This window comes from Mesoplodon mirus (assembly GCF_964341445.2).
Source record: "Mesoplodon mirus genome assembly, chromosome: 2".
Taxonomy (NCBI): domain Eukaryota; kingdom Metazoa; phylum Chordata; class Mammalia; order Artiodactyla; family Ziphiidae; genus Mesoplodon; species Mesoplodon mirus.
In genome coordinates this window covers 72,836,298-72,861,294 of record NC_138977.1, presented here as the reverse complement: position 1 = coordinate 72,861,294, position 24,997 = coordinate 72,836,298, and positions in this window count along the sequence as shown.

The window sequence follows — 24,997 nt, the reverse complement described above, 5'->3', positions numbered from 1 at the left end:
AAGGAAGCTCTTTTTTTGACTAATGGAGAGTCTCCTATAAGAACATTCTCAGCAGTGAAAAGTAGAAAACAATATTTTTTAAACTGGAGAAAGAAGAAAATAGAGATTTTTCTATTGAATAGTAAGGGAGAGAGGAATTCTAAATTGTAAATCATGTTGTGAAGACTACATAGTATATAGTAGACATATTTTGTTTGTTCTGCATCTCTTGAGGCATTGAGTGTGATGGTAAACTATGGAATAATAGAAAAAAATCATGATACCAAAAGTAATTTGAATGAAATAGATGAAAAACATAGAGAACAAAGTAAATTGTTAGTTTAGTAATTACAGAATATGTATGCTATTTATAAAAAGAACATGGCTGAATACTCATAGTAATACATCTTTTTAACCAGAGGGAAGTGCCCTGGTCAGCTGGGGCTGCTATAACAAAGTACCTTAAGGTGGATGGATTAAATAATAAACATTTATTTCTCACAGTTCTGGAGGTTGGGAAGTCTAAGATCAAGGTGCCAGCAGATTTGGTGTCTGGTGAAAGCCAGCTTTCTGGTTTACAAATGGTCAAATTCTTGCTGTGGTTCTTATATGGCAGAGAAAGAGAGAGCATTGGGCTTTTTATCTTATAAAAGGACACTAATTACATCATGGGACCTCTGCCCACCTGAATTCATCTAAATCTAATTACTTCTCCAAGACCCCAACTGGAAATACCCTATATTGGAGATTAGGGTTTCAACACACAGATTTTAGAGAGACACAAACTTTTGGTTCAAAGCACGGAAAAAATCTTATCTTTATTTTTTATCTGATGATCATGTGTCTTCATAAGTCCCTATCTAGTACACATGAAGTCTCATTTTGTATTAGCTGAGGACTAGTGAAAGACACTAGAAAATCTGGTAATGGTTTTCTTCTCTCATTTTAATTTAGACGTTCTTAGCTTGTTTCAGAACAAAAATGTATCAGAGAAAATACTTCAATTAGTTTGGACAAATCATTTTCCCAGAAACTTGGAAAAGTAAAACTGGATCAAAATTTGCAATGTTTAATGACCGTCATTGGTATACTTGAGAAAACTATGTACATTCTGGGAAATATGGAGACTTCTGGGAAGCATACATGAATTGAAGGGAATAAATTTTCCATTTGTAGATAGAACTGTCATGTAGTGAGGTCATAGGAAGGAGCTTTCACCCACTCTCTTACCAATTCTTTTTTGTGTAATTAAATAGAAATATATTTATTGATTTCCCTCCAAGATGAGTTTGAATTTTAGATATTCAGTATTCACAATCAATAGAGGAGAAAGTTGATTACTTTGAAATAGACAACATTGTATTTTTCAAATATATTACTGTGAGCATTTATGGCTCACAAGTTCTAGTTCACATCATATTTATCAACTTCATCAAGATTTTGAAGGATGTAATGCTCTTATTATTTTAGCAATACATTCTGATGACCCAATTTTAGTCTGCATATAAAGTCAGGCAAAGGAAATATATTATTAAATAGTTCATATTCTCACTGTTATCTCTTATTACTATTTATAAATGTTTAATTTCTAACAAGAGGGGATTAATCAACATAGTTAATATAAACACATCTCAACATGCAGTCTTACCATTTTCCAAATGATTAGATAAATTTAAGAAATTATAAATAAACCTTCTTTACTGACAATGTGACAGAAATAGAAATCTAATTCATTTCAATCTAGTTATTTCTAACATCTGTAGCATTCACAGCTATCAATCTGCTTTCTTGCTTTCTTCTCCTTTTGTACCCTGTGAAATGGCCATGTCTGGAAATGAAAAAATGGCCCTGGAAGGATATGTGTCCATTAGAGAATGACCAGAGACAGTCAGGGGAGTAGAGTGAGACGGTGAGGAATTCAGCTGCTGGAATTTGCAAAGCAAGGTGATTCGCCATAGAGAGTAGTGCAGGTAAACTATACCAGAATGATTGAAAAGGCATCAAAACACAGCTTGGTGCTATAATAAAGGGATAAAAGGTCTAGGATAAGACAGTATAGGTATATCCAGGAAGATTCCAGTTGTCATTCAGAATATCTATCATGCTACAGAACATTTTCTGTAACAGAAAAAGGTTTTGGTAACTGTAACAGAGTTACACAATTCAGCTCAGGAGAGTGGCATTAAAAGAAGTCATGAGAGCACCTATATTAGAAGAAATAAAGACCCAAGACAAGCATCCATTCAGGGACTCAGGTTCAAATTACCTAGAGCAGTGTTTAATTTGGGAGCAACATTATCCACAAAAGGACCGCCTTGACGTGCAGAGACAATCAAAGAGAATTAGACTTATTGTTATTAAATCGTTTAATCACTCCTGGTTTCCAATTACAGTAAAGCATCAACATTCTCATTTTATGACTGGAGTTATTCCAGAACAAATGTCATCAATTATAATAGCTTAGGTGCATCCCATTCATGTATTTTATCTCTGTCAGTAGTTGTATTTAAAAATCATTCTACAGTAGGATTGTTTCCTCTAAATTTATCATCCCTGAAAAGCCAAATGTATCAAAGCATGGGCTTTATTTAATCACTTATTGTCAAAAATAGAGTCATTGTACAGTATATATGATTTCCTCCACCAGTTACTGGCCATAGAAACAAACTCCTGTTGTCAGCTATTATAGAACAATGGAACTGAGTTATACATATTCGTGTTTTGTTACTGTGATCTGCAGTTTACATTTAAAATATTTATTGTGAAAATCAATTGTATATTATTGCTTTCCATTAGAGAATGACTTTACAATTTAAGTTAAACAAACAAACAAACAAATAGGACACAATAAAACTTGAACACAGAAACTATATATAGTCATCAGTGGTAAATCTACCTATGTAAAATACCCACACCATGAGGGATGACTTTTCCAATAACCAAACAGGTGAGAACAGAAGTTTCCTGCTTTCTTCACAATGTGTTTAGATTATGAAGGAACCTGTCTGAGAGTATGAATATATGTGTGCTGGTAGCTGATGGTCAAATATTGCTTATTAAATAGACCTACCATGTGTACTACAAACTTACTTAAGATTAGAAATGCATTTGAGGAATCCATGCTATAATCAAAAGTAATATGATGATATTATTTTCCATTTATCACACAGAATGAGCAAACACTTTAATTCAGCCACTTTTTAGTGGTTGATACACAGGGTATTCATTGCATTAGGATGGGTAATAATTGTCATTAGTCCTTCATAGCTAAGGTAAAACATTATTCCTTCATTTATAAAGCAAAAAATGTAAGGTGCTTTTTTTTGTTTTTACAAAAGTGTCAGTTTTCACAATTTAATACATTCTTCAAAGGCCTTTTTTATTTATTTTTTATTTTTTATTTTATTTTATTTTTTTTATTTTTTTGCGGTACGCGGGCCTCTCACTGTTGTGGCCTCTCCCGTTGCGGAGCACAGGCTCCAGACACGCAGGCTCAGCGGCCATGGCTCACGGGCCCAGCCGCTCCGCAGCATGTAGGATCTTCCCAGACCAGGGCACGAACCCATGTCCCCTGCATCGGCAGGCGGACTCTCAACCACTGCGCCGCCAGGGAAGCCCCAAAGGCCTTTTTTAGTCTTCATGTCTTCTGAAACTATTTCCGCTAGCATAAAAATGTGCTCCTCAAACAAGATAGTAAAGAAGGGAGTATTAATATATTAGGATGAAAAGGACAACTAATCCAACAAAAATTATTTGTTAGTATAATATGTTTGTATAGCACCATAAAAACTTGTCTCTGGAATGTATGGAAGATAAAATAGTGGTTTGGATAAAGGGCTATGCAAATAAGAATATGGAATTTCTAATTGTATGAAAGCAAATGTTATATTCATGATGTACGTAAGTTATTTGAAGAAAGGAATTAAAATATCTGTGTTCAATATGAAAATGAACTTTTGTTTAGTGCCAGGAATTAATGTTATGGAAAGTATTCTTTAAAAATCAACTGAACTAGAATTTAAGTATCTGGAAAAACAATATTTTAAATGTATAGAATTATCCCCCAAAAAATGAGTGTCTTTGATGTCTGAAATTTTACTCTGTTTAGTACAGAAGACTTAACAACTTTAAAATTATTTAAATATTACAGACAACTAATAATGCTGCTATCAGCTGGAAGTTCATCCTATAAAACTAAGTGTAAATATCAAGAAAATTATACATTGATTGATATATACCATAACGCTTGACTATTAATAACTCTAAAAATTTTCAATTTTGACCATTTTTACATGACATTTGTCTTATTTCATAATGTTATTACACTTTTACAGATCCAACTCATGTAAAAAAAGACAAATAGTACCTGTGTGATTAGTTTAAATTTTTTTTTTTCTTTTTGTGGTACACGGGCCTCTCACCGCTGCGGCCTCTCCTGCTGTGGAGCACAGGCTCCGGACGTGCAGGCCCAGTGGCCATGGCTCACAGACCCAGCCGCTCTGTGGCATGTGGGACCCTCCGGGACCGGGGCACGAACCTGTGTCCCCTGCATCAGCAGGTGGACTCTCAACCACTGCGCCACCAGGGAAGCCCTAAAAATATTTTAATCATTTTTCATCTAGTTAAAGTAACAATTTTATGTCTGTGTGTATTAATTGTTCCCTTCTGTTTTCACCAAATATTAGAAGAAAGAGATGCACTCAAGAAATAGTGTAACGGTTTTCAAGCGGATATTAAAATTAGAGAGAGAGACAGATTAATTCCAAAATGACGTCAATGTAGTCACATTAAGTTGAAACAGAGGAACACAAAAGGAAGGAAATAATGTAGGCTTCAAAATGATATTGTTATGCCTTCAATATTTTTATGTGGCAATTGGATCTACCTGAAAACAAATAGAACAATGTTTATGGCACTGCTGATGGAATTGTGTAGCCAGAGAAACCATGCTTCTACTTTGAAAGAGCCTGTGACTATAAAACAACTGCCAAACTCCCCAACATGTACTAACAGAAAACAAGCTATTGATACATAAATCACTCAGCCCCCAAGGAGGATGTGCTCAAGAATGACCACTTTAGATGTGGTCATGGAGGACAGGGAACAAAGAAGAACTGCCCAATGGGTGAGCTTCCCAGGGATCAACAGACATGAAATTCCTCCTGGAGAGCAGAATCAGAGTCTAAAAAAGGAATGTCTCCAACTGCCAGGGCAAAGGTTTCACCACCACATGGACCAGTAAATGCTTTATAACTCCAATTCTTCTCTTTTCCAAACTCCAAAATTTCCAAATATCTTATTGTGAGCATCCTGCCCTTCAACTCATTAAAATGAATGTTGAATTTTAAAAATAAATAAAATAGCAATTTTAGATACAATGATATTTTTAAATTATGTTAATGGGAATTTTATGCAGTACTTTTCTATTTATAGTATGAGTAGTAGTATAATTACTGCTACCACTATTAGTAATAACTGATGTTTATTGAAATTTAATCATATGCCAAACACTGTTCTTAGTGCTTAAACAGATTGTCTGGTTCCTCACAACAATTTATGAATATACTGTGGTTATTTCTATTGTACAAATGAGGTGAAGTCACATAGACCTGGAGAGTAGCCGACATGAGTAGTTCCCAGGCAATACGGTTCCAGAGCCTACATTTTTGTTAGTGACACTGTCCTACTAGAAATGACCTCAAGCAGTTTGTACAAGTGAAACATATTTCAACAAATAATTTAATGATGTTATTTATGTTAACCAAATATATGTTACATTTAAAAAATATTTTATAATTAATATTTCTGCCTACAGTATAAGACATATTGAAATTTGTGCATAATGTTTTTATGACCTCTATATGGATTCACTGAAATGCCTTCCTTAATATGTATTATATCATCATCTCAAGCTATATACCCCTTTATTTATTTATGCTATGGTATTATAGAAAACACATAGGCAATCAAAACAATCAAAAGTGTATTTCTACATAAAAATTTATGTATTTTTATTAGTTATAATTTTATCATACATAACTTTGTATACATAATGTTATATAATATATATGATATATATTATATAAAGCAGAAAACATAGATAATCAAAAGAATCAAAAGTGAATAATATATACATGTACCTAATTAACAAATAATTTCAATACCGTCTATATAAATTACTCATTTAATTCTCAACCTAGTCATTAATTTTTTATAATGTTTAAAATAAATTCATTCCCTTAGGATATTTAATATAGTATATGAATATACTTAATTTCAATATTGATCTTCTTGTGAGACTGTCTTACTCAGAAGTCTCAGAAGTCCTGTTAACTCAGAAACTATGTAAACAACTAACTAAAGAACCCTCTAAAAATTCTTGAGGTACAACAAAAGTGTGTTCAAGATTAGTAGATCTCAAATATAAAGATGTGGTTCTCAATCAAGAAACAACAAAATATATTGTTTCTCAATAATTTGAAATCACTCACCAATAAAATCAATCAAATAATTATTTAGGTGTGAAAAAATAATAAGGTTTTAACATGATTCTAACCAGCAAGTATTCATTGTCCACCTACTTAAAACCAGGCAAATACAATCCCATGAATCATGCAGTATTATCAAAAAATTAATTTATTCATTTTACCTGAGACAATGAATATGCAGGAAAGGTAAGTTATTTGTTGTATGGTTAATTTTAGGCTAGATTATCTCACTCTAAACCATATTCATATAACCTTTGTGCCTAATAACTATATTCTTGCTCTTAAACTTTATTTAGCCTCATAAATTTGGGGTCCAGCTTATGAAATATGGATATACTCTACAGAGAGGGCAAAGTTTGAATTGCCACGTTAACTCTACTGACTTCACCCCTCTTGAGACTGAGATATCAAATATAGCTTTATCTGAGCATGTTAATTTGTGGGCACATGTGGCTGTTGGGTACAGAGGAAAAAGGAATGCCTGGCACTGAAACATCCAAAAGACCATTAAACTGGCAAAGCTCCCATCAGCCTACAATGCTCTACAGTCTGAGCTCACCTATTCAGGTGACACTGACAGGATCCATTAGATACCTAAGTGAAATATGTATTCATCATGTATCAAAAAACCCTCATAGAGGAAATTACCCTGGTTAAGAAACTCTTGGTTGTCAGTATAATTGCTGCTGTTTCCTATTAGTGATGAGAGTAGCAACTTCTGACAGAAAGAAAATAGGAATCTAGTATCTTTTCTTTTTCAAAAAATTATATAATTGATAGTTATGATTACTAGAGAATATTACAGGTAATATTTTAAGAGATAAGCTCAATAAGTTTATTTCTCTTGTCAAAGCCAAATCCCAATAAAGAATATTTTATTCTACTCACCTAATTATCTAATAAGATTTGTGACTGAATATATTTTTCACTTGCTTCTTGAAAGAAAGACAACTACACTTTTGACACAAACAAAAATTCACAAAAGGCAACTAAATAGAAATAGAAACATTCACACAACTGATTCACTGTTGCTGACATTTAATGTCTAAGGTAAGGTCTATGAAAGAAAAATATTAAAATTCCATATTAGGTTGTATTATTTGACCCATTTCTGCAATGTGCACAATGTTCCCAAGGCTATATTCTGGCTTTTGAAGCTACACTAATCATAGAAAGAAAAGGTGAAACTATTTTTGAGTGGGTAGAGTTAGTAGACTTAATGACTACTCAGTTGGAAGGCTTTGAGGCAGTTTCTGGCTGAACACTTCAAAGCATGAATCTTCTTATTTTCAATCCAAAGAAGATATCTTTCTCTAAAGGAAATATAAAAAATAATTTAGCCCTATATATGTATTTAAAACCCCAAAATGGGAGAACACCAATGAATAATAACATTGAATTAATATTGTTAAGATGTCCATGTTACTCAAAGCAATCTATAGATTCAAATCAATCATTTAAAAAAAAAATTCCAGTAGAATTTTTTCAAAAAACAATTCTGAAATTAGTATTAATTGCCAAAGATGCCAAATAGACAAAGCAATCTTGAGAAAGAACAACAAAGCTGGAGGTATAATATTTCCTGATTTCAAAGTGCATTATAAAGTAATAGTAATCAAAACACTATTGGCACAAAAACAGACACATAGATCAATGGAACAGAATAGAGAATCCAGTAATAAGCCCATGAATATATATGGTCAGCTAATTTTTGACAAAAGAGCCAAGACTATAATGAGGAAAGAATAGCCTCTTCAATAAGTGGTGTTGAGAAAACTGGACAGAGACATGCAAAAGAATGAAACTAGACCTCTATCTGGCACCATACACAAAAATCAACTCAAAATGGATTAAAGGGGCTTCCCTGGTGGTGCAGTGGTTGAGAGTCTGCCTGCCAATGCAGGGGACATGGGTTCGTTCCCCTGTCTGGGAAGACCCCACATGCCACAGAGTGGCTGGGCCCATGAACCATGGCTGCTGAGCCTGCACGTCCAGAGCCTGTGCTCTGTAATGGGAGAGGCCACAACAGTGAGAGGCCCACGTACCAAAAAAAAAAAAAAAAAAGATTAAAGAAAAATTTAAGACCTGAAGTCATAAAAGTCCTAGAAGAAAACAGGGAAAAAGCTTCCTGATATTGGTTTTGGCAACAATTTTTTTTTGGCTATGACACCAAAAGCACAGACAACAAAAACAAAAATGTACAAATAGGATTGCATGAAAGTAAAACACTTCTGCACAGCCAAGAAAATAATCAATAAAATAAAAAGGCAACCTACAGAATGAAGGAAAATATTTGCAAATCATATACCTGATAAGGGGCTGATATTCAAAATATATAAAGAACTCACACAATTCAATAGTAAAAAACAAACTATCTGATTAAAAAATGAGCAGAGAAACTGAATAGATCTGTTTCCAAAGTCATGCAAATAGCCAACAGAGACATGAAAAAGTGCTCAACTTCACTAACGGTCAGGGAAATTGAAATCCATACCACAATGAGATATCACCTCACATCTGTTAGAATAGTTATCATCACAAAGAAAGGATAACAAGTGTTGGTAAGTATGCAAAGAAGAAATCCTTGTGCACTCTTAATGGAAATGTAAATTTGTTCAGCCACTATGTAAAGCAGTATGGAGCTTCCTCAAAAAAAATGAAAATAAAACTACCATATGATCCATCAATTACACTTCTGAGTATATACCCAAAGGAAATGAAAACAGGATATCAATGAGGGATCTGCATTTCAATGTTTATTCACAATAGCCAGGATATGGAAGCAACCTAAGTGTACATCAGTGGATGCACGGATAAAGAATATGTAGGATATAGATATATATGCCCAGAAATATTCTATACATATATCCACATACATATGGAATGGAAATATGTATACACACACACACACACAAACACACGTTATATAACTTTCCCAAGATCACACAACTTTTAAGAGATCAAACCAGGTTGCAAAGTCACTCTTAGTTAAAACAAAACAAAAGACAACAACAGCCAACAACAAAATAAAGATATGCATTATGGGTATACACATGTTTATTCACTTATTTGTTTTTCTGGAATCCCTACCCAATATTATCAAATGGGAATAAAAATCTAACATATATAAGGAACTTCTATAACTCAATAGCAAAAATGAAACAAATAAACCAAGTTAAAAACAGGCAAAGGGACTAAATAAACATTTGTATGTTTATACAAATGGCCACCAGGTATACCAAAGGTGTTCAACATTACTAAGCATCAGGGAAACACAAATTAAAACCACAATAAGATATCACCTCCACTTAAATGCCCATGAATGCATGAAAGGATATAGTGTGGTATAAACATACAATGGAGTATTATTCAACCTTAAAAAAAATAAGGAAATGCTGCTTTTGCAACAACATGGACTAACCTGGAGGACGGTATGCTAAGTCAAATAAGACAGAACAAATACTACATATACCACTTATATAATGAATCTAAAATAGTCAAACTCATAGAAGCAGAGAGCGTAATGGTGATTGCCAAGGGCTGGGAAGCTGAAAAACAGGAAGGTATTAGTCAAAGAATATAAAGTTTCAGTTATACAAGATGAATAACTCCTGAAAATTTACATTACAGATTAGCGACTATAGTTAAAAATGTTGTATTATATACTTACATAAAAGCAAACAGATAAGGGTTTCTTTTGACATACTGTTTAAAAGGGCTTAAGTAGTTCAATCAATTATAATTCTCCCCTATAAACAAGAAATTGATTTTTTTTTCATTTAAAGGATTGGGGAAAAAACAAAATGCTTGAACCAAGTATTTTAATTTAAACACACAGTTATAATTACTGAAAGTGAGAGAAAGTAAGTCAGATTAAGGTGGCACTTTTCTTTAGTCAGTTTTTCCTTATCAAGTGTTCTGACATTTACATATTTTAAAAAATAATTTTTGAGGATAACACTACATAAATCACTCTCTGAGGGTATCACAGTCTTATATTGATGAATACATTCAACCATGATTTGCTATTTTTTTTCTGGTACAAGTTTTGCAAAGAGAATGTCATTATTTTACTGATCGATTCACCAAAATATTTGTAGGGCATACCAAATGGCACTTCTCATCTATTTTGATTTTTACCATGGCTTTGTCCATGTTATGGATAAGAGAGAGCTATTTTTTAATTAATTTTTATTGGAATATAGTTGCTTTACAATGTAGTGTTAGTTTCTACTGTACAGCAAAGTGAATCAGCTATATGTATACATATTTCCCCTCTTTTTTGGATTTTCTTCTGATTTAGGTCACCACGGAGTATTTAGCAGAGTTTCTTGAGCTATGCAGTAGGTTCTCATTAGATATCTATTTTATTCACAGTATCAATAGTGTATATATGTCACTCCCAATCTCCCAACTCATCCACCCCCCACCTTCCCCCTCGGTATTTGTACCTTTGTTCTCTACGTCTGTGTCTCTATTACTGCTTTGCAAATAAGATAATCTATACCATTTTTCTAGATTCCACATATATGCATTAATATACAATATTTGTTTTTCTCTTTCTGATTTCACTCTGTATGACAGTCTGTAGGTCCATCCACGGAGACAGATATTTTTTAATGTTATAAAGACAAATCTAGCACTTAAATGATTTCATTAGAAAGTGATTTTATCTAACAAGAGTATATAAGTTACTGAGTACTGGCAGTTATCTAGGTACTAAGTTATACATGAATTCTTTAATCCTCAGAACAGTCTTGCTAATTTTTATTATTATTTAATGGAGAAATTATCAGATACTAAATACAAGAATGAATGTTTCTTTTATGATTGTATTTATTAATCTATTAAGAGAGTCACAGTTCTGCTCTTTATCCTGTTTATTAGTATATGGTGATGATTGTTGGTTTTAAGTGAGGCAATATTTATATAGCACAAGATTTCCACAAAATAAAATTTACTTAGAGTTAAGTGCACAAGATTTAATTGTGACTTTGGTGAGTTTTAACAAATATATATATATACCCATGTGGCCACTGCCTCAATCAAAATATAAACTATTTTCATCACCTCAGAAATTTCTTTATACTCCTATCTAGTCAAACTCACTTTAACCTCAGGAGAATAACTTTTCTGATATTTATCTCCATAATTTAGTTTTACCTATTTAGAAGCAAGAAAAATGAAATCACATAGTATATGCTCTTTTGTGTCTGTTTTGTATTCATCCATGTGTTGCATAAATTATTAGTGCTTTTTTTCTTCAGTATTCCATTTTTGAGTGTGCTAAAATGTGTTTACTTACTTTTTGCTGGTAAACATTTGAATTATTTCCAGTTTGGGACTGAATAAAACTGCTATGAACATTTGCACAAAAGTCTTTGTGTGGACATATGTTTTATTTTGGGTAAGTACCTAAAACTGGAATTGCTAGATGATATAATATGTTTAACTTTATAAGGGATCTCATATCCTCTTAGAAAGTTGTTATATAATTTAATACTCCCATGAGCAATATGTCATTTCAGTTATTCCATATCCTCACTGACATTTGGAATATTCATTGTTTTTAATTTTAGACATCTGAGTTTGTTTAAAAGGTGGCACATTGTGGTTTTAACTTGCATTTTTCTTATGATCAATGATGATGAACATCTTTTAATGTAACTTCTGGCCATTTCTGTATTTTCAATTGTGAACATCCTTTTAAATAAATGGTAAAAATAATCAGACAAGGATTGAGGTTAAATTGTTTTTACTAATATTTTAACTACCTACAATATGACCTTATGCTTCTTAGTCCTGTAATTTGCTTTTGTTGACAGTAGTGTTAGTTCATTAAATATGCCTGATAATCCTCACCATGTTTATCAATAATATAATGGTCTTCTTTTGAATTCTTGTACCTTTAATATTTGCCCCTTGATCATATATATTGCCAAAAGACCAAATATGGAAAGTAAAATTCTTACAAATTTTTATAAATGTATACAAGTAGAATACAATTAAGAAATGATACAAAATTGAGATCTTAAGTTGGAAAAATAGTTTTAGAAAGTTACAGATAATTGAAGGAAGAATAATATAAAAATACCAATAAAAACAAATAATGAATAAGTATATTTTCTCTGATTCAGCTGGAGAGATGTTTTAGTTCTGCTCTTTTCTTTTTTCACAATAAAAGCAAAATTCAATGCATATGTTCTATTGGTGTAGCACTTTCAGTATTGTTTAACATTTGAAAATTTTTATTCATACATAAGAAAGTTCACCAAACGTTTTGCATGTAGGATTTGGCCTGGCACCATTTAAGGAAAGCTTTAAAAACTTTTAATTGCTACATTTAAATTTTGGATGCCACGTTAGTGTCAATGTAATGGGTAGCAGAGCTGACAATCCTCTTATCTAAACAAGGGCATGAGATCCATCCAGGGGATGTGACAGATCAGTGGTTAGCAAATGATCTACCAGACAGGATATTTTAGCACATGACACTGTATTGTCTACTAATTATGGGATAACTCAAGGTAGAGGTTTGTGCTGATAATCAGGAACCAGAGTCAGTGGAAAGCTAATTGCAGGGTCAGAACTCAACATTTGGAGGTGGTAATGATGTCCTGATTTATTAACTCAGACAACACCACAGTGAGAAAGGATCAATCATGCTATTTAGCAGAAAATTATATCCCTGATTTTGCAAAGGAAAGAAAGAACATAGTCTATTTGTATGTTATAAACAAAGAAAAACCTCATTTATTCTACTGAGTCACAAATGAAATAGTTACTTCAATTTTGTATTTTAAAACAGAATATATGGTACAGAATAAAAGGATACTATTTTCAAAAATATGCATGTCTTGAGTGATTAATGAAATGTTGTAAAACTTAAGGAAAAACCTTAAGGGAAAAGTGGTAGCTTTTTAATGAAAGTTTTGGAGAGAATATCTTATTTTATTATTATAAATTCAAACTATATTAGATAATATTCCTCAACTCCAGTATTAGCATTAGAGTTGTGTTGTGATGCTTGATTCATAGGTGGAAAAGTCACCTTCTTGTTACTATTTGTAAGAAGTATATGTGTCTCATTCTTTTTGAATGATATTATATGCTAGATTAACCAAAAGTTTAGCACAGCCCAGAGGCAGTTTACGGACTGTGGTTAGTAACACCCAGATTGAGATCTTTAATGAAATGTATACAGGAACAGAGAAAGCAAGACAAAAATGACTGCACTTTCAAATTTTATTCAGAAACTGAGAGAACTAAGAATATTTTAAATGAAAAAAAAGGAGGAAAATGAGTTTCCAAGGTATGAGAATGGTGAGTTTTTTCAAGTATTTGACCAAAAAAAAAAAAAAAACAAAACCTGTCATAGAGTATCATCACTAGATCAATAGTTTCTTGAGAAGATGGAATAAGTATGGAATCCCTAACCTCCAACGTGACTCTATTTAGAGAGAGGAACTTTTAAGATGTAATTAGGGTTAAATGAGGTCAGAAGGATGGGGTCCTAATCCAATATGACTGGTGTTCTCATAAGAAAAAGAAGAGACACCAGGGATGCACATACACACACACACACACACACAGAGGAAAGGCCATGTAAGGATAAAGTGAGAAGGCAGCAGTCTGCAAGCCAAGGAAAAAGACCTCAGGAGAAGCCAAACCTACCAACACATTAATCTTGGACTTCCATCCTTTAGAACTGTGAGAAAATAAATTTATTTTAAGTCACCCAGTCTGTGACATTTTATTATGACAACACTAGCAAACTAATGCATCTACATAAAACATAGCAATTGTTTATTCAGACATTCAAAACTGCATGTTTGAAATATTGCTGCTGGCTTGAGAGACTTTGGAAAATGGACAAGGCACAGGGATAAATCCTAGACTCTATTCTTAGTAATGGGTATAGAGAACTTAATTCTAAAGTATGTGCATTGGATTTACTGTAAGTAAATGACATGTAGAACAGGTTGAACACATTAAGCTGTCATGTCTGATTTATTTGCTGAAGTTATTAATAAACTTATGAAAATTATTTATTTGGACTCTGCTAATTCATAGCTAACTCTTCTAACATTTAGCTTACTATAATTAATTTAGAATCAGTTGCCAGAAATTTGACTATAAATGTTTAGAAATAATTTAAATTTTCTTAAGTCTAAAGAGCAATTGAAATCTAGTGAAATAGTATATATATATGCATATTATATTTATGATACATTTATCTATTACAACTTAAATTTATCTTATATTTGCCATACCATCAAAAGCGTTTACTGAATAAGGTATAAAATCTAGTGCCTGCTCAAATACTCAAATAATTCTTCAATAATGCTAAGGGAATATGTAAGGAAATAGAAGACTATTAGCCAGTTAATATCTTATTTTTGCTTTCACTTGTAATTTACCTTATTGATTGTACCTGAAATATATTTAAGTTTGTTTTGGTATAGTTTTAATATATGTGTGTTTATAAATATAGATTTAATTAACAATCCATATATGCTTGTGTGAATATAAAAGCATCAGTTGGTCTTAAACTGATGCCAAAATAATGAATGAGAAGATGAGTTCTTTGTTATCAGCCTAGTGGCTCATTGCCAAAAATATATTCCCTAAGCACATTTCAGATATGTTTTACAGTTGTTCATAATGAAAGAGTTCACAAGAGTTCACAAGCCTTGGTCTTAGAATTCAGTAAACACTTTCTCAGGACATTACATAATATCACAGTAAATAATTTGTTTCTCTAGGAATGAAAGAGCATTATGAGTGTGAGAGTACATTTTATCCTTCCCTCATCTTACTTTTCCCAGCATCCTGGTCTCTCATAGATATGCCCGGACACAGCAGGAAAAATCAAACCCATAGGTAGAGAACTATCAAGATCCCCAGGTTTGCAATCACCACTAACAGATGTCTAGGTGTTTACACATCCCTGGAGTAGTGACTACCCCAGTGTTCTGTCTGGCTGAGGATTTAGTTTGATATTCAGGTATCTCCTAGCAAATGGCAGGATGTATTGTAGACGTTTTGTCAAATATACTTCTAGCCAGTGACACCTTGGGGCCTCTTTGAAATCCTTGTAGGAAATAATTAAAATCCTCTAGTGTTCCTATAACACATTTTGATGAACGAGCAGAAGCCACAGTGCATGCGAGTTGTCCTGATCACATATTTTATTCTATATGAGACTTTTGGTTATATGTTTCTGGTGATCTTCAGAAGTCCTAGACTCCCAAAAGTTCTGGAGAGTCTCTCACTGAATCATGGTTTTACAACGAGATGTAACAAAACACAAAGCCCCTCCCTGAAGCACTCTAACCCCCATTTGAATTCCCTGTTTTATTCAGTGCCTGAACCAGTTCTTCCCCATGTAAGCACTGCATTGACTCTTCCAAAAATCTCACCCTTAATTCACAATTAGGGACTTCCCTTAATACCCTTGTCTTACCTGAAAAAAATGTAAAATTTAAAGGAAATAAAAGGCTTCTTTCTGCTCAGAGTTCACTACTTAAGTTATATTCTGTAACAATTCACAGTTCGGTAACTTTGGGAATACAAAATAGTACAAAAATATTAATCATTAGACAAATATAGTCCTACTTTTCATAGTATTCTTTGCTGGGCTATATGCTGAGACATTTTCTTACCCTTTGCAATGTTTTAATGATAAAAGGGAAAACTATTTTATCTTAACAGTATGAACTTACTGAGTAGTATAAGCATAATTGAATGTAAAGGGGAAAAATAAGGGAGAAAAAAAGCTAAACTTTAACAGATTAAGGAAGACTACATTTAAATTGATGGTGAAGGGAGAAAGATGGATTCCTAAAATTAAAAAAAAGTTAATGTTAAGTATGTTTTATAAAAGTATTTAAAAATATTATCCATGTTGCAACATAGATATGAAAACCACTCTGTCACAAACCCCATTCCACCAATAAGCTTTATGTGAGAACTTCACTGAAATATATAAGTGAAAGGAAACCAGATAATATCTATACCTTTTAAAATAAAAAGCTATACTAACTTTAAAAAAGCAAGTTTTTGTCATCTTTAATTGATATATTTTGTACTAATCAAACAATTATGTTGAAAATATAGGATGTCACATAGGTACCAAATTGGCCAATATATGTTTTGGGATGGAATTTTATATTAGCTAATAAAGATGACTTATGAGAGAAATGTATTGATATTTAAAAGGAGGAGGATTGGTAATGCTGGGTTCTGTTTTGTTGTGTGTGTGTATATGCGTGCATTTCCTTTCTTTGACACATTTTTCAAATGTGACTATGGTCAGCCCTGTTGGTGTCTTTCTATGAGTCCCAGAATGTGGAGAAGGGAGAACACCATGTGGAGACAGAAGCAGATATTATAATGATGTGTCTACAAGCTAAGGAACATTAAGGATTGCTGACAACTGATAGAAACTGAGAGGGAGTCATGGAACAGATCAAACATTTATTGAATGAGATCACAAAAATAATATTGAAACTGACTAGATTTGTTAAGGGAAATCCATCACTCCTTACTGAACATAAACAGGGGGAATATTTATACTGATGTGGAATTATAGCTCTCATGCCGAATACTAGTTTCTACTTTATATCGCCAAACTGACCTCACTTGAGAATCTAAATGCTACTGATAGATTTAAGAAGGAGGCAGAATTAGGGTGGTAGGTTTGGGGAAGAGGTATAGGCAAACAAAAAACCATTAAAAGGATGGCTCAGGGACATGGCAGTGTAGCACAGGTCCTCTGGAGTCCTGTTAGACTCTTCAGTACAGAAGAATGAGGTCCAAAGGAGAAGGCTTTCACTTTCTGCCTTTCTATTTTCCTACTGAATTTCAATGTCAATGGATTATTTTTACATGTTTAAGTCAATATGGGTTATCTGAATAAATGATTAAATTAGGTGCTATTGTTGTTACTTTCACATTTATTATAGTAAACAGAATAATAAGTTGATTTTTTGAAAGAAATGAATAAAAAGGATGAACCAACACCATGGAAAAAGGAATAGAATCATCTCTCTTCTCATCCCCATCCACGGCCCATCCCAGATAGTATTTATAAATGAGTGAATATTTTCCCAGTTCATTCTTCTATAGACTGAAAAGCAAAGTGTACACACCTAAGCTTCTGTACAAAGGTATGTTTACCAGTAAGATTTGTGTAAGCTGGGGCAGAGGACTGAAACCTAACTGTGCATCTTAGTATTGTCACTGTGAATAAGAATATCTGTGGTTGGTATATGAGCCTGTGTTTTAAAAAACCTTTCCTGTACTGGGGTTATATTTGGATCCCACTTAGGCAACAACTCTCCCAGTGATCCCTAGTATTTCCTCTTCCCATTCTACATTCTGATGCAACAACTCTTCAAGTAAATTCATAATCATATTATTATATGTTGAATAATTAATAAAAGAAAAAAACATAAGTGAACCATGAATAATTGTTGGATTAACTCAGAAATTAATGCACTACTTAATTTTGAATAATGGTATCATTTATTAAACTTAACTTAGTATCTGATACAGGTGCCACACACGCTGTTAGGTGAGATATATATATATATATATATATATATATATATATATATATATATATATATATATATACGCTAGTTAAGTACTCATAACAATACTATAAATTGGGTATTATCATATTAGTCTAATTTGTTATGATGCTGTGTGGCTTATAAGTAGAAGAACCTGGATGTGGATCCAAACCAAGTATTTATTTTTCTACTTGCTGTAATAGTTTATTAAAATTCAAACAATAATCAACAAGGCTGGATTTAGAGATCAATTTCTTTCACTTAAAATTTAGCATTCTACTAAATTTGTCTTCATATTGACTGGTTTGCCAGTGCAATACATTTAGAGCAAAAAAGACCTTCCAATAGAAAATAAAATTTAATCTCACCTCTGAATAAAACAAAGAATGTCATTTGCATGGATACTTATGTAATGATGACATAACCTCTGTTCCCAAACTGGCTATGTTAATGATATGTGTCAGTATGAATTCTTTTTCAAATCCATAGTTACATGAAGCTAGTTTAATGACATACATCAGTCTGGAACCTCATGGAAGCTGTAACTATACCCTAACTTTCTATTTTTTTTTTTTTTTTTTTTTTTTTTTTGCTGTATGCGGGCCTCTCACTGTTGTGGCCTCTCCCATTGGAGCACAGACTCTGAATGCACAGGCTCAGCGGCCATGGCTCACGGGTCCAGCCGCTCCATGGCATGTGGGATCCTCCCGGACCGGGGCACGAACCCGTGTCCCCTGCATCGGCAGGCAGACTCCCAACCACTGTGCCACCAGGGAAGCCCTAACTTTCTGCTATTTTAACTAAAAGGAAGTGTTGTACTCCTTCCAGAAATATATCCAATTTGACATGAGGACTCTACTATCCTTCAGAAAGGTATTATGACTTAAAAATTAATCTGACCTCACTGTAAAATATAAAAAGTTAAATTTTCAATAAATACACACTAATGAATACAATACAAATTTCTATAAAATTTTCCCATAGTATTATCTTAATTACCTCATTATAAATTTAATGTTGTAAGAAGAGATCAAAAGACAAGCAAATAAATTTGTCACAGAATTATAAAAAGAACTGCTCGCAAGAAGTGTTCAGAGTATGTACCCCAATTGAAACCAATTTTGTATGCTTTCAAATGTCTACAGTCTTGTATAATTAAAATTTTCAGAATAATAGTTTTAAACAACTGCAAGTCCTCCAATTTCTTTTGACTTTCAAAGACTAGCAATATCTGAATAACATATAGAAGTATTTTCTGCTAAGGTATTGAAGTTTTCACAGTATAATACAATATTCATTAGCAATGTGTTGATTACTGAAACAGATTATTATCAGCTATATATCTGCTTTTCCCAATCAGTATAATAAATAGAAATTTATTTCATGAGATGTATATTTCATGAAAATCAATTGAAGAAATACTTTGCCAAGAGGAAAACTTCATGAACCAGATACTTGACTGAAAAATTAATTTGAAGAGAACCATTAATAATGCAAAACTAGCAGTGTGTCACCTGAAATCTTTCCATAACATGTTTGTTCTCACAATACAAGCTTTCTGTATGCTCCTCTGATTTTGACCTTGGCATGCAATTATGCCACTGTTTTTGCCATCCAAAATTTCTTGAAGGGTAGAGCAAATAGATCAAAAATTGTGAATGAGAGAAAGACAAAAAAAAGCAATAAAAATACACAAAGACTACATAAAAAGAGGCAAAGAAAATAAACTAAACAACATAATAATAAAAATGAAATCTTACTACTGCAGTGGTCACTTTGCTTCTCTTTTTTACACCCATCAAGACATGTGTCTTTATTTCTAAGAGTTTATTACCCTCATAATGTAATAGTTTCTGCTAGAAAATAAATAAATAAATAAACTATGCATCATTACTTTCAATCTCATTTGTTTCTCCATGTTACATTTAAGAAAATGAAAACACATTAAAATGCTCACATATCGGGATTCCCTGGTGGCACAGTGGCCGAGAGTCCGCCTGCCGATGCAGGGGACATGGGTTCATGTCCCAGTCTGGGAAGATCACACATGCCGCGGAGCGGCTGGGCCCGTGAGCCATGGCCACTGAGCCTGTGCATCCAGAGCCTGTGCTCCACAACGGGAGAGGCCACAACAGTGAGAGGCCCACTAACTGAAAAAAAAAAAAAAAAAAAAAAAAAAGCTCACATATCAACTTCACCAGTTAGGTTATTTCTAGCTGGATTATGCCTAAGGTAGTGCAATATATTAAATCAATTGAGGCAAGAAATATATTTTTTAAATGCAATGAAAAATATTCAGTGTATCTTCTACACTTATTTCTTTTTTTTTATTATTAGTTTCTGCTTTATAACAAAGTGAATCAGTCACACATATATATCTGTTCCCACATCCCTTCCCTCTTGCATCTCCCTCCCTCCCACCCTCCCTATCCCACCCCTCCAAGCGGTCACAAAGCACCGAGCTGATCTCCCTGTGCTATGCGGCTGCTTCCCACTATCTATCTAACTTATGTTTGGGACTGTATATATCTCCATGTCTCTCTTTCGCTTTGTCACAGCTTACCCTTCCCCCTCCCCATATCCTCAAGTCCATTCTCAAGTAGGTCTGTGTGTTTATTCCTGTTTTACCCCTAGGTTCTTCATGACATTTTTTTCCCTTAAATACCATATATATGTGTTAGCATATGGTATTTGTCTTTCTATTTCTGACTTACTTCACTCTGTATGACAGACTCTAGGTCTATCCACCTCATTACAAATAGTTCAGTTTCATTTCTTTTTATGGCTGAGTAATATTCCATTGTATATATGTGCCACATTTTCTTTATCCATTCTTCATATGATGGACACTTAGGTTGTTTCCATCTCTGGGCTATTGTGAAGAGAGCTGCAATGAACATTTTGGTACATGTGTCTTTTTGAATTATGGTTTTCTCAGGGTATATGCCTAGTAGTGGGATTGCTGGGTCATATGGTAGTTCTATTTTTAGTTTTTAAGGAACCTCCATACTGTTCTCCATAGTGGCTGTACAAATTCACATTCCCACCAGCAGTGCAAGAGTGTTCCCTTTTCTCCACACCCTCTCCAGCATTTATTGTTTCTAGATTTCTTCATGATGGCCATTCTGACTGGTGTGAGATGATATCTCATTGTAGTTTTGATTTGCATTTCTCTAATGATTAATGATGTTGAGCATTCTTTCATGTGTTTGTTGGCAGTCTGTATATCTTCTTTGGAGAAATGCCTATTTAAGTCTTCTGCCCATTTTTGGATTGGCTTCTTTGTTTTTTTGCTATTGAGCTGCATGAGCTGCTTATAAATTTTGGAGATTAATCCTTTGTCAGTTGCTTCATTTGCAAATATTTTCTCCCATTCTGAGGGTTGTCTTTTGGTCTTGTTTATGGTTTCCTTTGCTGTGCAAAAGCTTTGAAGTTTCATTAGGTCCCATTTGTTTATCTTTGTTTTTATTTCCATTTCTCTAGGAGGTGGGTCCAAAAGGATCTTGCTGTGATTTATGTCATAGAGTGTTCTGCCTATGTTTTCCTCTAAGAGTTTGATAGTTTCTGGCCTTACATTTAGGTCTTTAATCCATTTTGAGCTTATTCTTGTGTATGGTGTTAGGGAATGATCTAATCTCATACTTTTACATGTACCTGTCCAGTTTTCCCAGCACCACTTATTGAAGAGGCTGTCCTTTCTCCACTGTACATTCCTGCCTCCTTTATCAAAGATAAGTTGACCATATGTGCGTGGGTTTATCTCTGGGCTTTCTATCCTGTTCCATTGATCTATCTTTCTGTTTTTGTGCCAGTACCACACTGTCTTGATTACTGTAGCTTTGTAGTATAGTCTGAAGTCAGGGAGCCTGATTCCTCGAGCTCCATTTTTTGTTCTCAAGATTGCTTTGGCTATTCGGGGTCTTTTGTTTTTCCAAACAAATTTTGAAATTTTTTGTTCTAGTTCTGTGAAAAATGCCAGTGGTAGTTTGATAGGGATTGCATTGAATCTGTAGATTGCTTTGGGTAGTAGAGTCATTTTCACAATATTGATTCTTCCAATCCAGGAGCATGGTATATCTCTCCATCTATTTGTATCATCTTTAATTTCTTTCATCAGTGTCTTATAATTTTCTGCATACAGGTCTTTTGTCTCCTTAGGTAGGTTTATTCCTAGATATTTTATTCTTTTTGTTGCAATGGTAAATGGGAGTGTTTTCTTGATTTCACTTTCAGATTTTTCATCATTAGTGTACAGGAATGCCAGAGATTTCTTTGCATTAATTTTGTATCCTGCTACTTTACCAAATTCATTGATTAGTTCTAGAAGTTTTCTGGTAGCATCTTTAGGATTCTCTATGTATAGTATCATGTCATCTGCAGACAGTGACAGCTTTACTTCTTCTTTTCCAATTTGGATTCCTTTTATTTCCTTTTCTTCTCTGATTGCTGTGGCTAAAACTTCCAACACTAAGTTGAATAAGAGTGGTGAGAGTGGGCAGCCTTGTCTTGTTCCTGATCTTAGTGGAAAAGGTTTCAGTTTTTCACCATTGAGGACAATGTTGGCTGTGGGTTTGTCATATATGGCCTTTATTATGTTGAGGAAAGTTCCCTCTATGCCTACTTTCTGCAGGGTTTTTATCATAAATGGGTGTTGAATTTTGTCGAAAGCTTTCTCTGCATCTATTGAGATGATCATATAGTTTTTCTCCTTCAATTGGTTAATATGGTGTATCACATTGAATGATTAACGTATATTGAAGAATCCTTGCATTTCTGGAATAAACCCCACTTGATCATGTTTTATTATCCTTTTAATGTGTTGTTGGATTCTGTTTGCTGGTATTTTGTTGAGGATTTTTTCATCTATGTTCATCAGTTATATTCACCTGTAGTTTTCTTTCTTTGTGACATCCTTGCCTGGTTTTGTTATCAAGGTGATGGTGGCCTCGTAGATTGAGTTTGAGAGTGCTCCTCCCTCTGCTATATTTTGGAAGAGTTTGAGAAGGATAGGTGTTAGCTCTTCTCTAAATGTTTGATAGAATTTGCCTGTGAAGCCATCTGGTCCTGGGCTTTTGTTTGTTGGAAGATTTTTAATCACAGTTTCAATTTCAGTGCTTGTGATTGGTCTATTCATATTTTCGATTTCTTCCTGATTCAGTCTTGGCAGGTTGTACATTTCTAAGAATTTGTCCATTTCTTCCAGGTTGTCCATTTTATTGGCATAGAGTTGCTTGTAGTAATCTCTCATGATCTTCTGTATTTCTGCAGTGTCAGTTGTTACTTCCCGTTTTTCATTTCTAATTCTATCGATTTGAGTCTTCTCCCTTTTTTTCTTAATGATTCTGGCTAATGGTTTATCAATTTTGTTTATCTTCTCAAAGAACCAGCTTTTAGTTTGGTTGATCTTTGCTATCAATTCCTTCATTTCTTTTTCATTTATTTCTGATCTGATCTTTATGATTTCTTTCCTTCTGCTAACTTGCGGGGTTTTTGTTCTTCTTTCTCTAATTGCTTTAGGTGCAGGGTCAGGTTGTTTACTCGAGATGTTTCCTGCTTCTTAAGGTGGGATTGTATTGCTATAAACTTCCCTCTTAGAACTGCTTTTGCTGCATCCCATAGGTTTTGGGTCGTCGTGTCTCCACTGTCATTTGTTTCTAGGTATTTTTTTTTTCTCTTTGATTTCTTCAGTGATCACTTCATTATTGAGGAGTGTATTGTTTAGCCTCCATGTGTTTGTATATTTTACAGATCTTTTCCTGTAATTGATGTCTAGTCTCATAGCATTGTGGTCGGAAAAGATACTTGATACAATTTCAATTTTCTTAAATTTACCAAGGCTTGATTTGTGACCCAAGATACGATCTATCCTGGAGAATATACTATGATCACTTGAGAAAAATGTGTATTCTGTTGTTTTTGGATGGAATGTCCTATAAATATCAATTAAGTCCATCTTGTTTAATGTATCATTTAAAGCTTGTGTTTCCTTATTTATTTTCATTTTGGATGATCTGTCCATTGGTGAAAGTGGGGTGTTAAAGTCCCCTACTATGAATGTGTTACTGTCGATTTCTCCTTTTATGGCTGTTAGTATTTGCCTTATGTATTGAGGTGCTCCTATATTGGGTGCATAAATATTTACAATTGTTATAGCTTCTTCTTGGCCCGATCCCTTGATCATTATGTAGTGTCCTTCTTTGTCTCTTCTAATAGTGTTTATTTTAAAGTCTATTTTGCCTGATATAAGAATTGCTACTTCAGCTTTCTTTTGATTTCCATTTGCATGGAATATCTTTTTCCATCCCCTTACTTTCAATCTGTATGTGTCTGTAGGTCTGAAGTGGGTCTCTTGTAGACAGCATATATATGGGTCTTGTTTTTGTATCCATTCAGCCACTCTGTGTCTTTTGGTGGGAGCATTTAGTCCATTTACATTTAAGGTAATTATTGATATGTATGTTCCTATTCCCATTTCCTTAATTGCTTTGGCTTCGTTATTGTAGGTATTTTCCTTCTGTTGTGTTTCTTGCCTAGAGAAGTTCCTTTAGCATTTGTTGTAAAGCTGCTTTGGTGGTACTGAACTCTCTCAGCTTTTGCTTGTCTGTAAAGGTTTTAATTTCTCCATCAAATCTGAATGAGATCCTTGCTGGGTAGAGTAATCTTGGTTGCAGGTTTCTCTCCTTCATCACGTTAATTATGTCCTGCCACTCCCTTCTGGCTTGTAGAGTTTCTGCTGAGAGATCAGCTGTTAACCTGATGGGGATTCCCTTGTGTGTTATTTGTTGTTTTTGCCTTGCTGCTTTTAATATGATTTCTTTGTGTTTAATTTTTGACAGTTTGATTAATATGTGTTGGTGTATTTCTCCTTGGATTTATTCTCTATGGGACTCTCTCTACCTCCTGGATTTCATTAATTATTTCCTTTCCCTTCTTAGGGAAGTTTTCAACTAT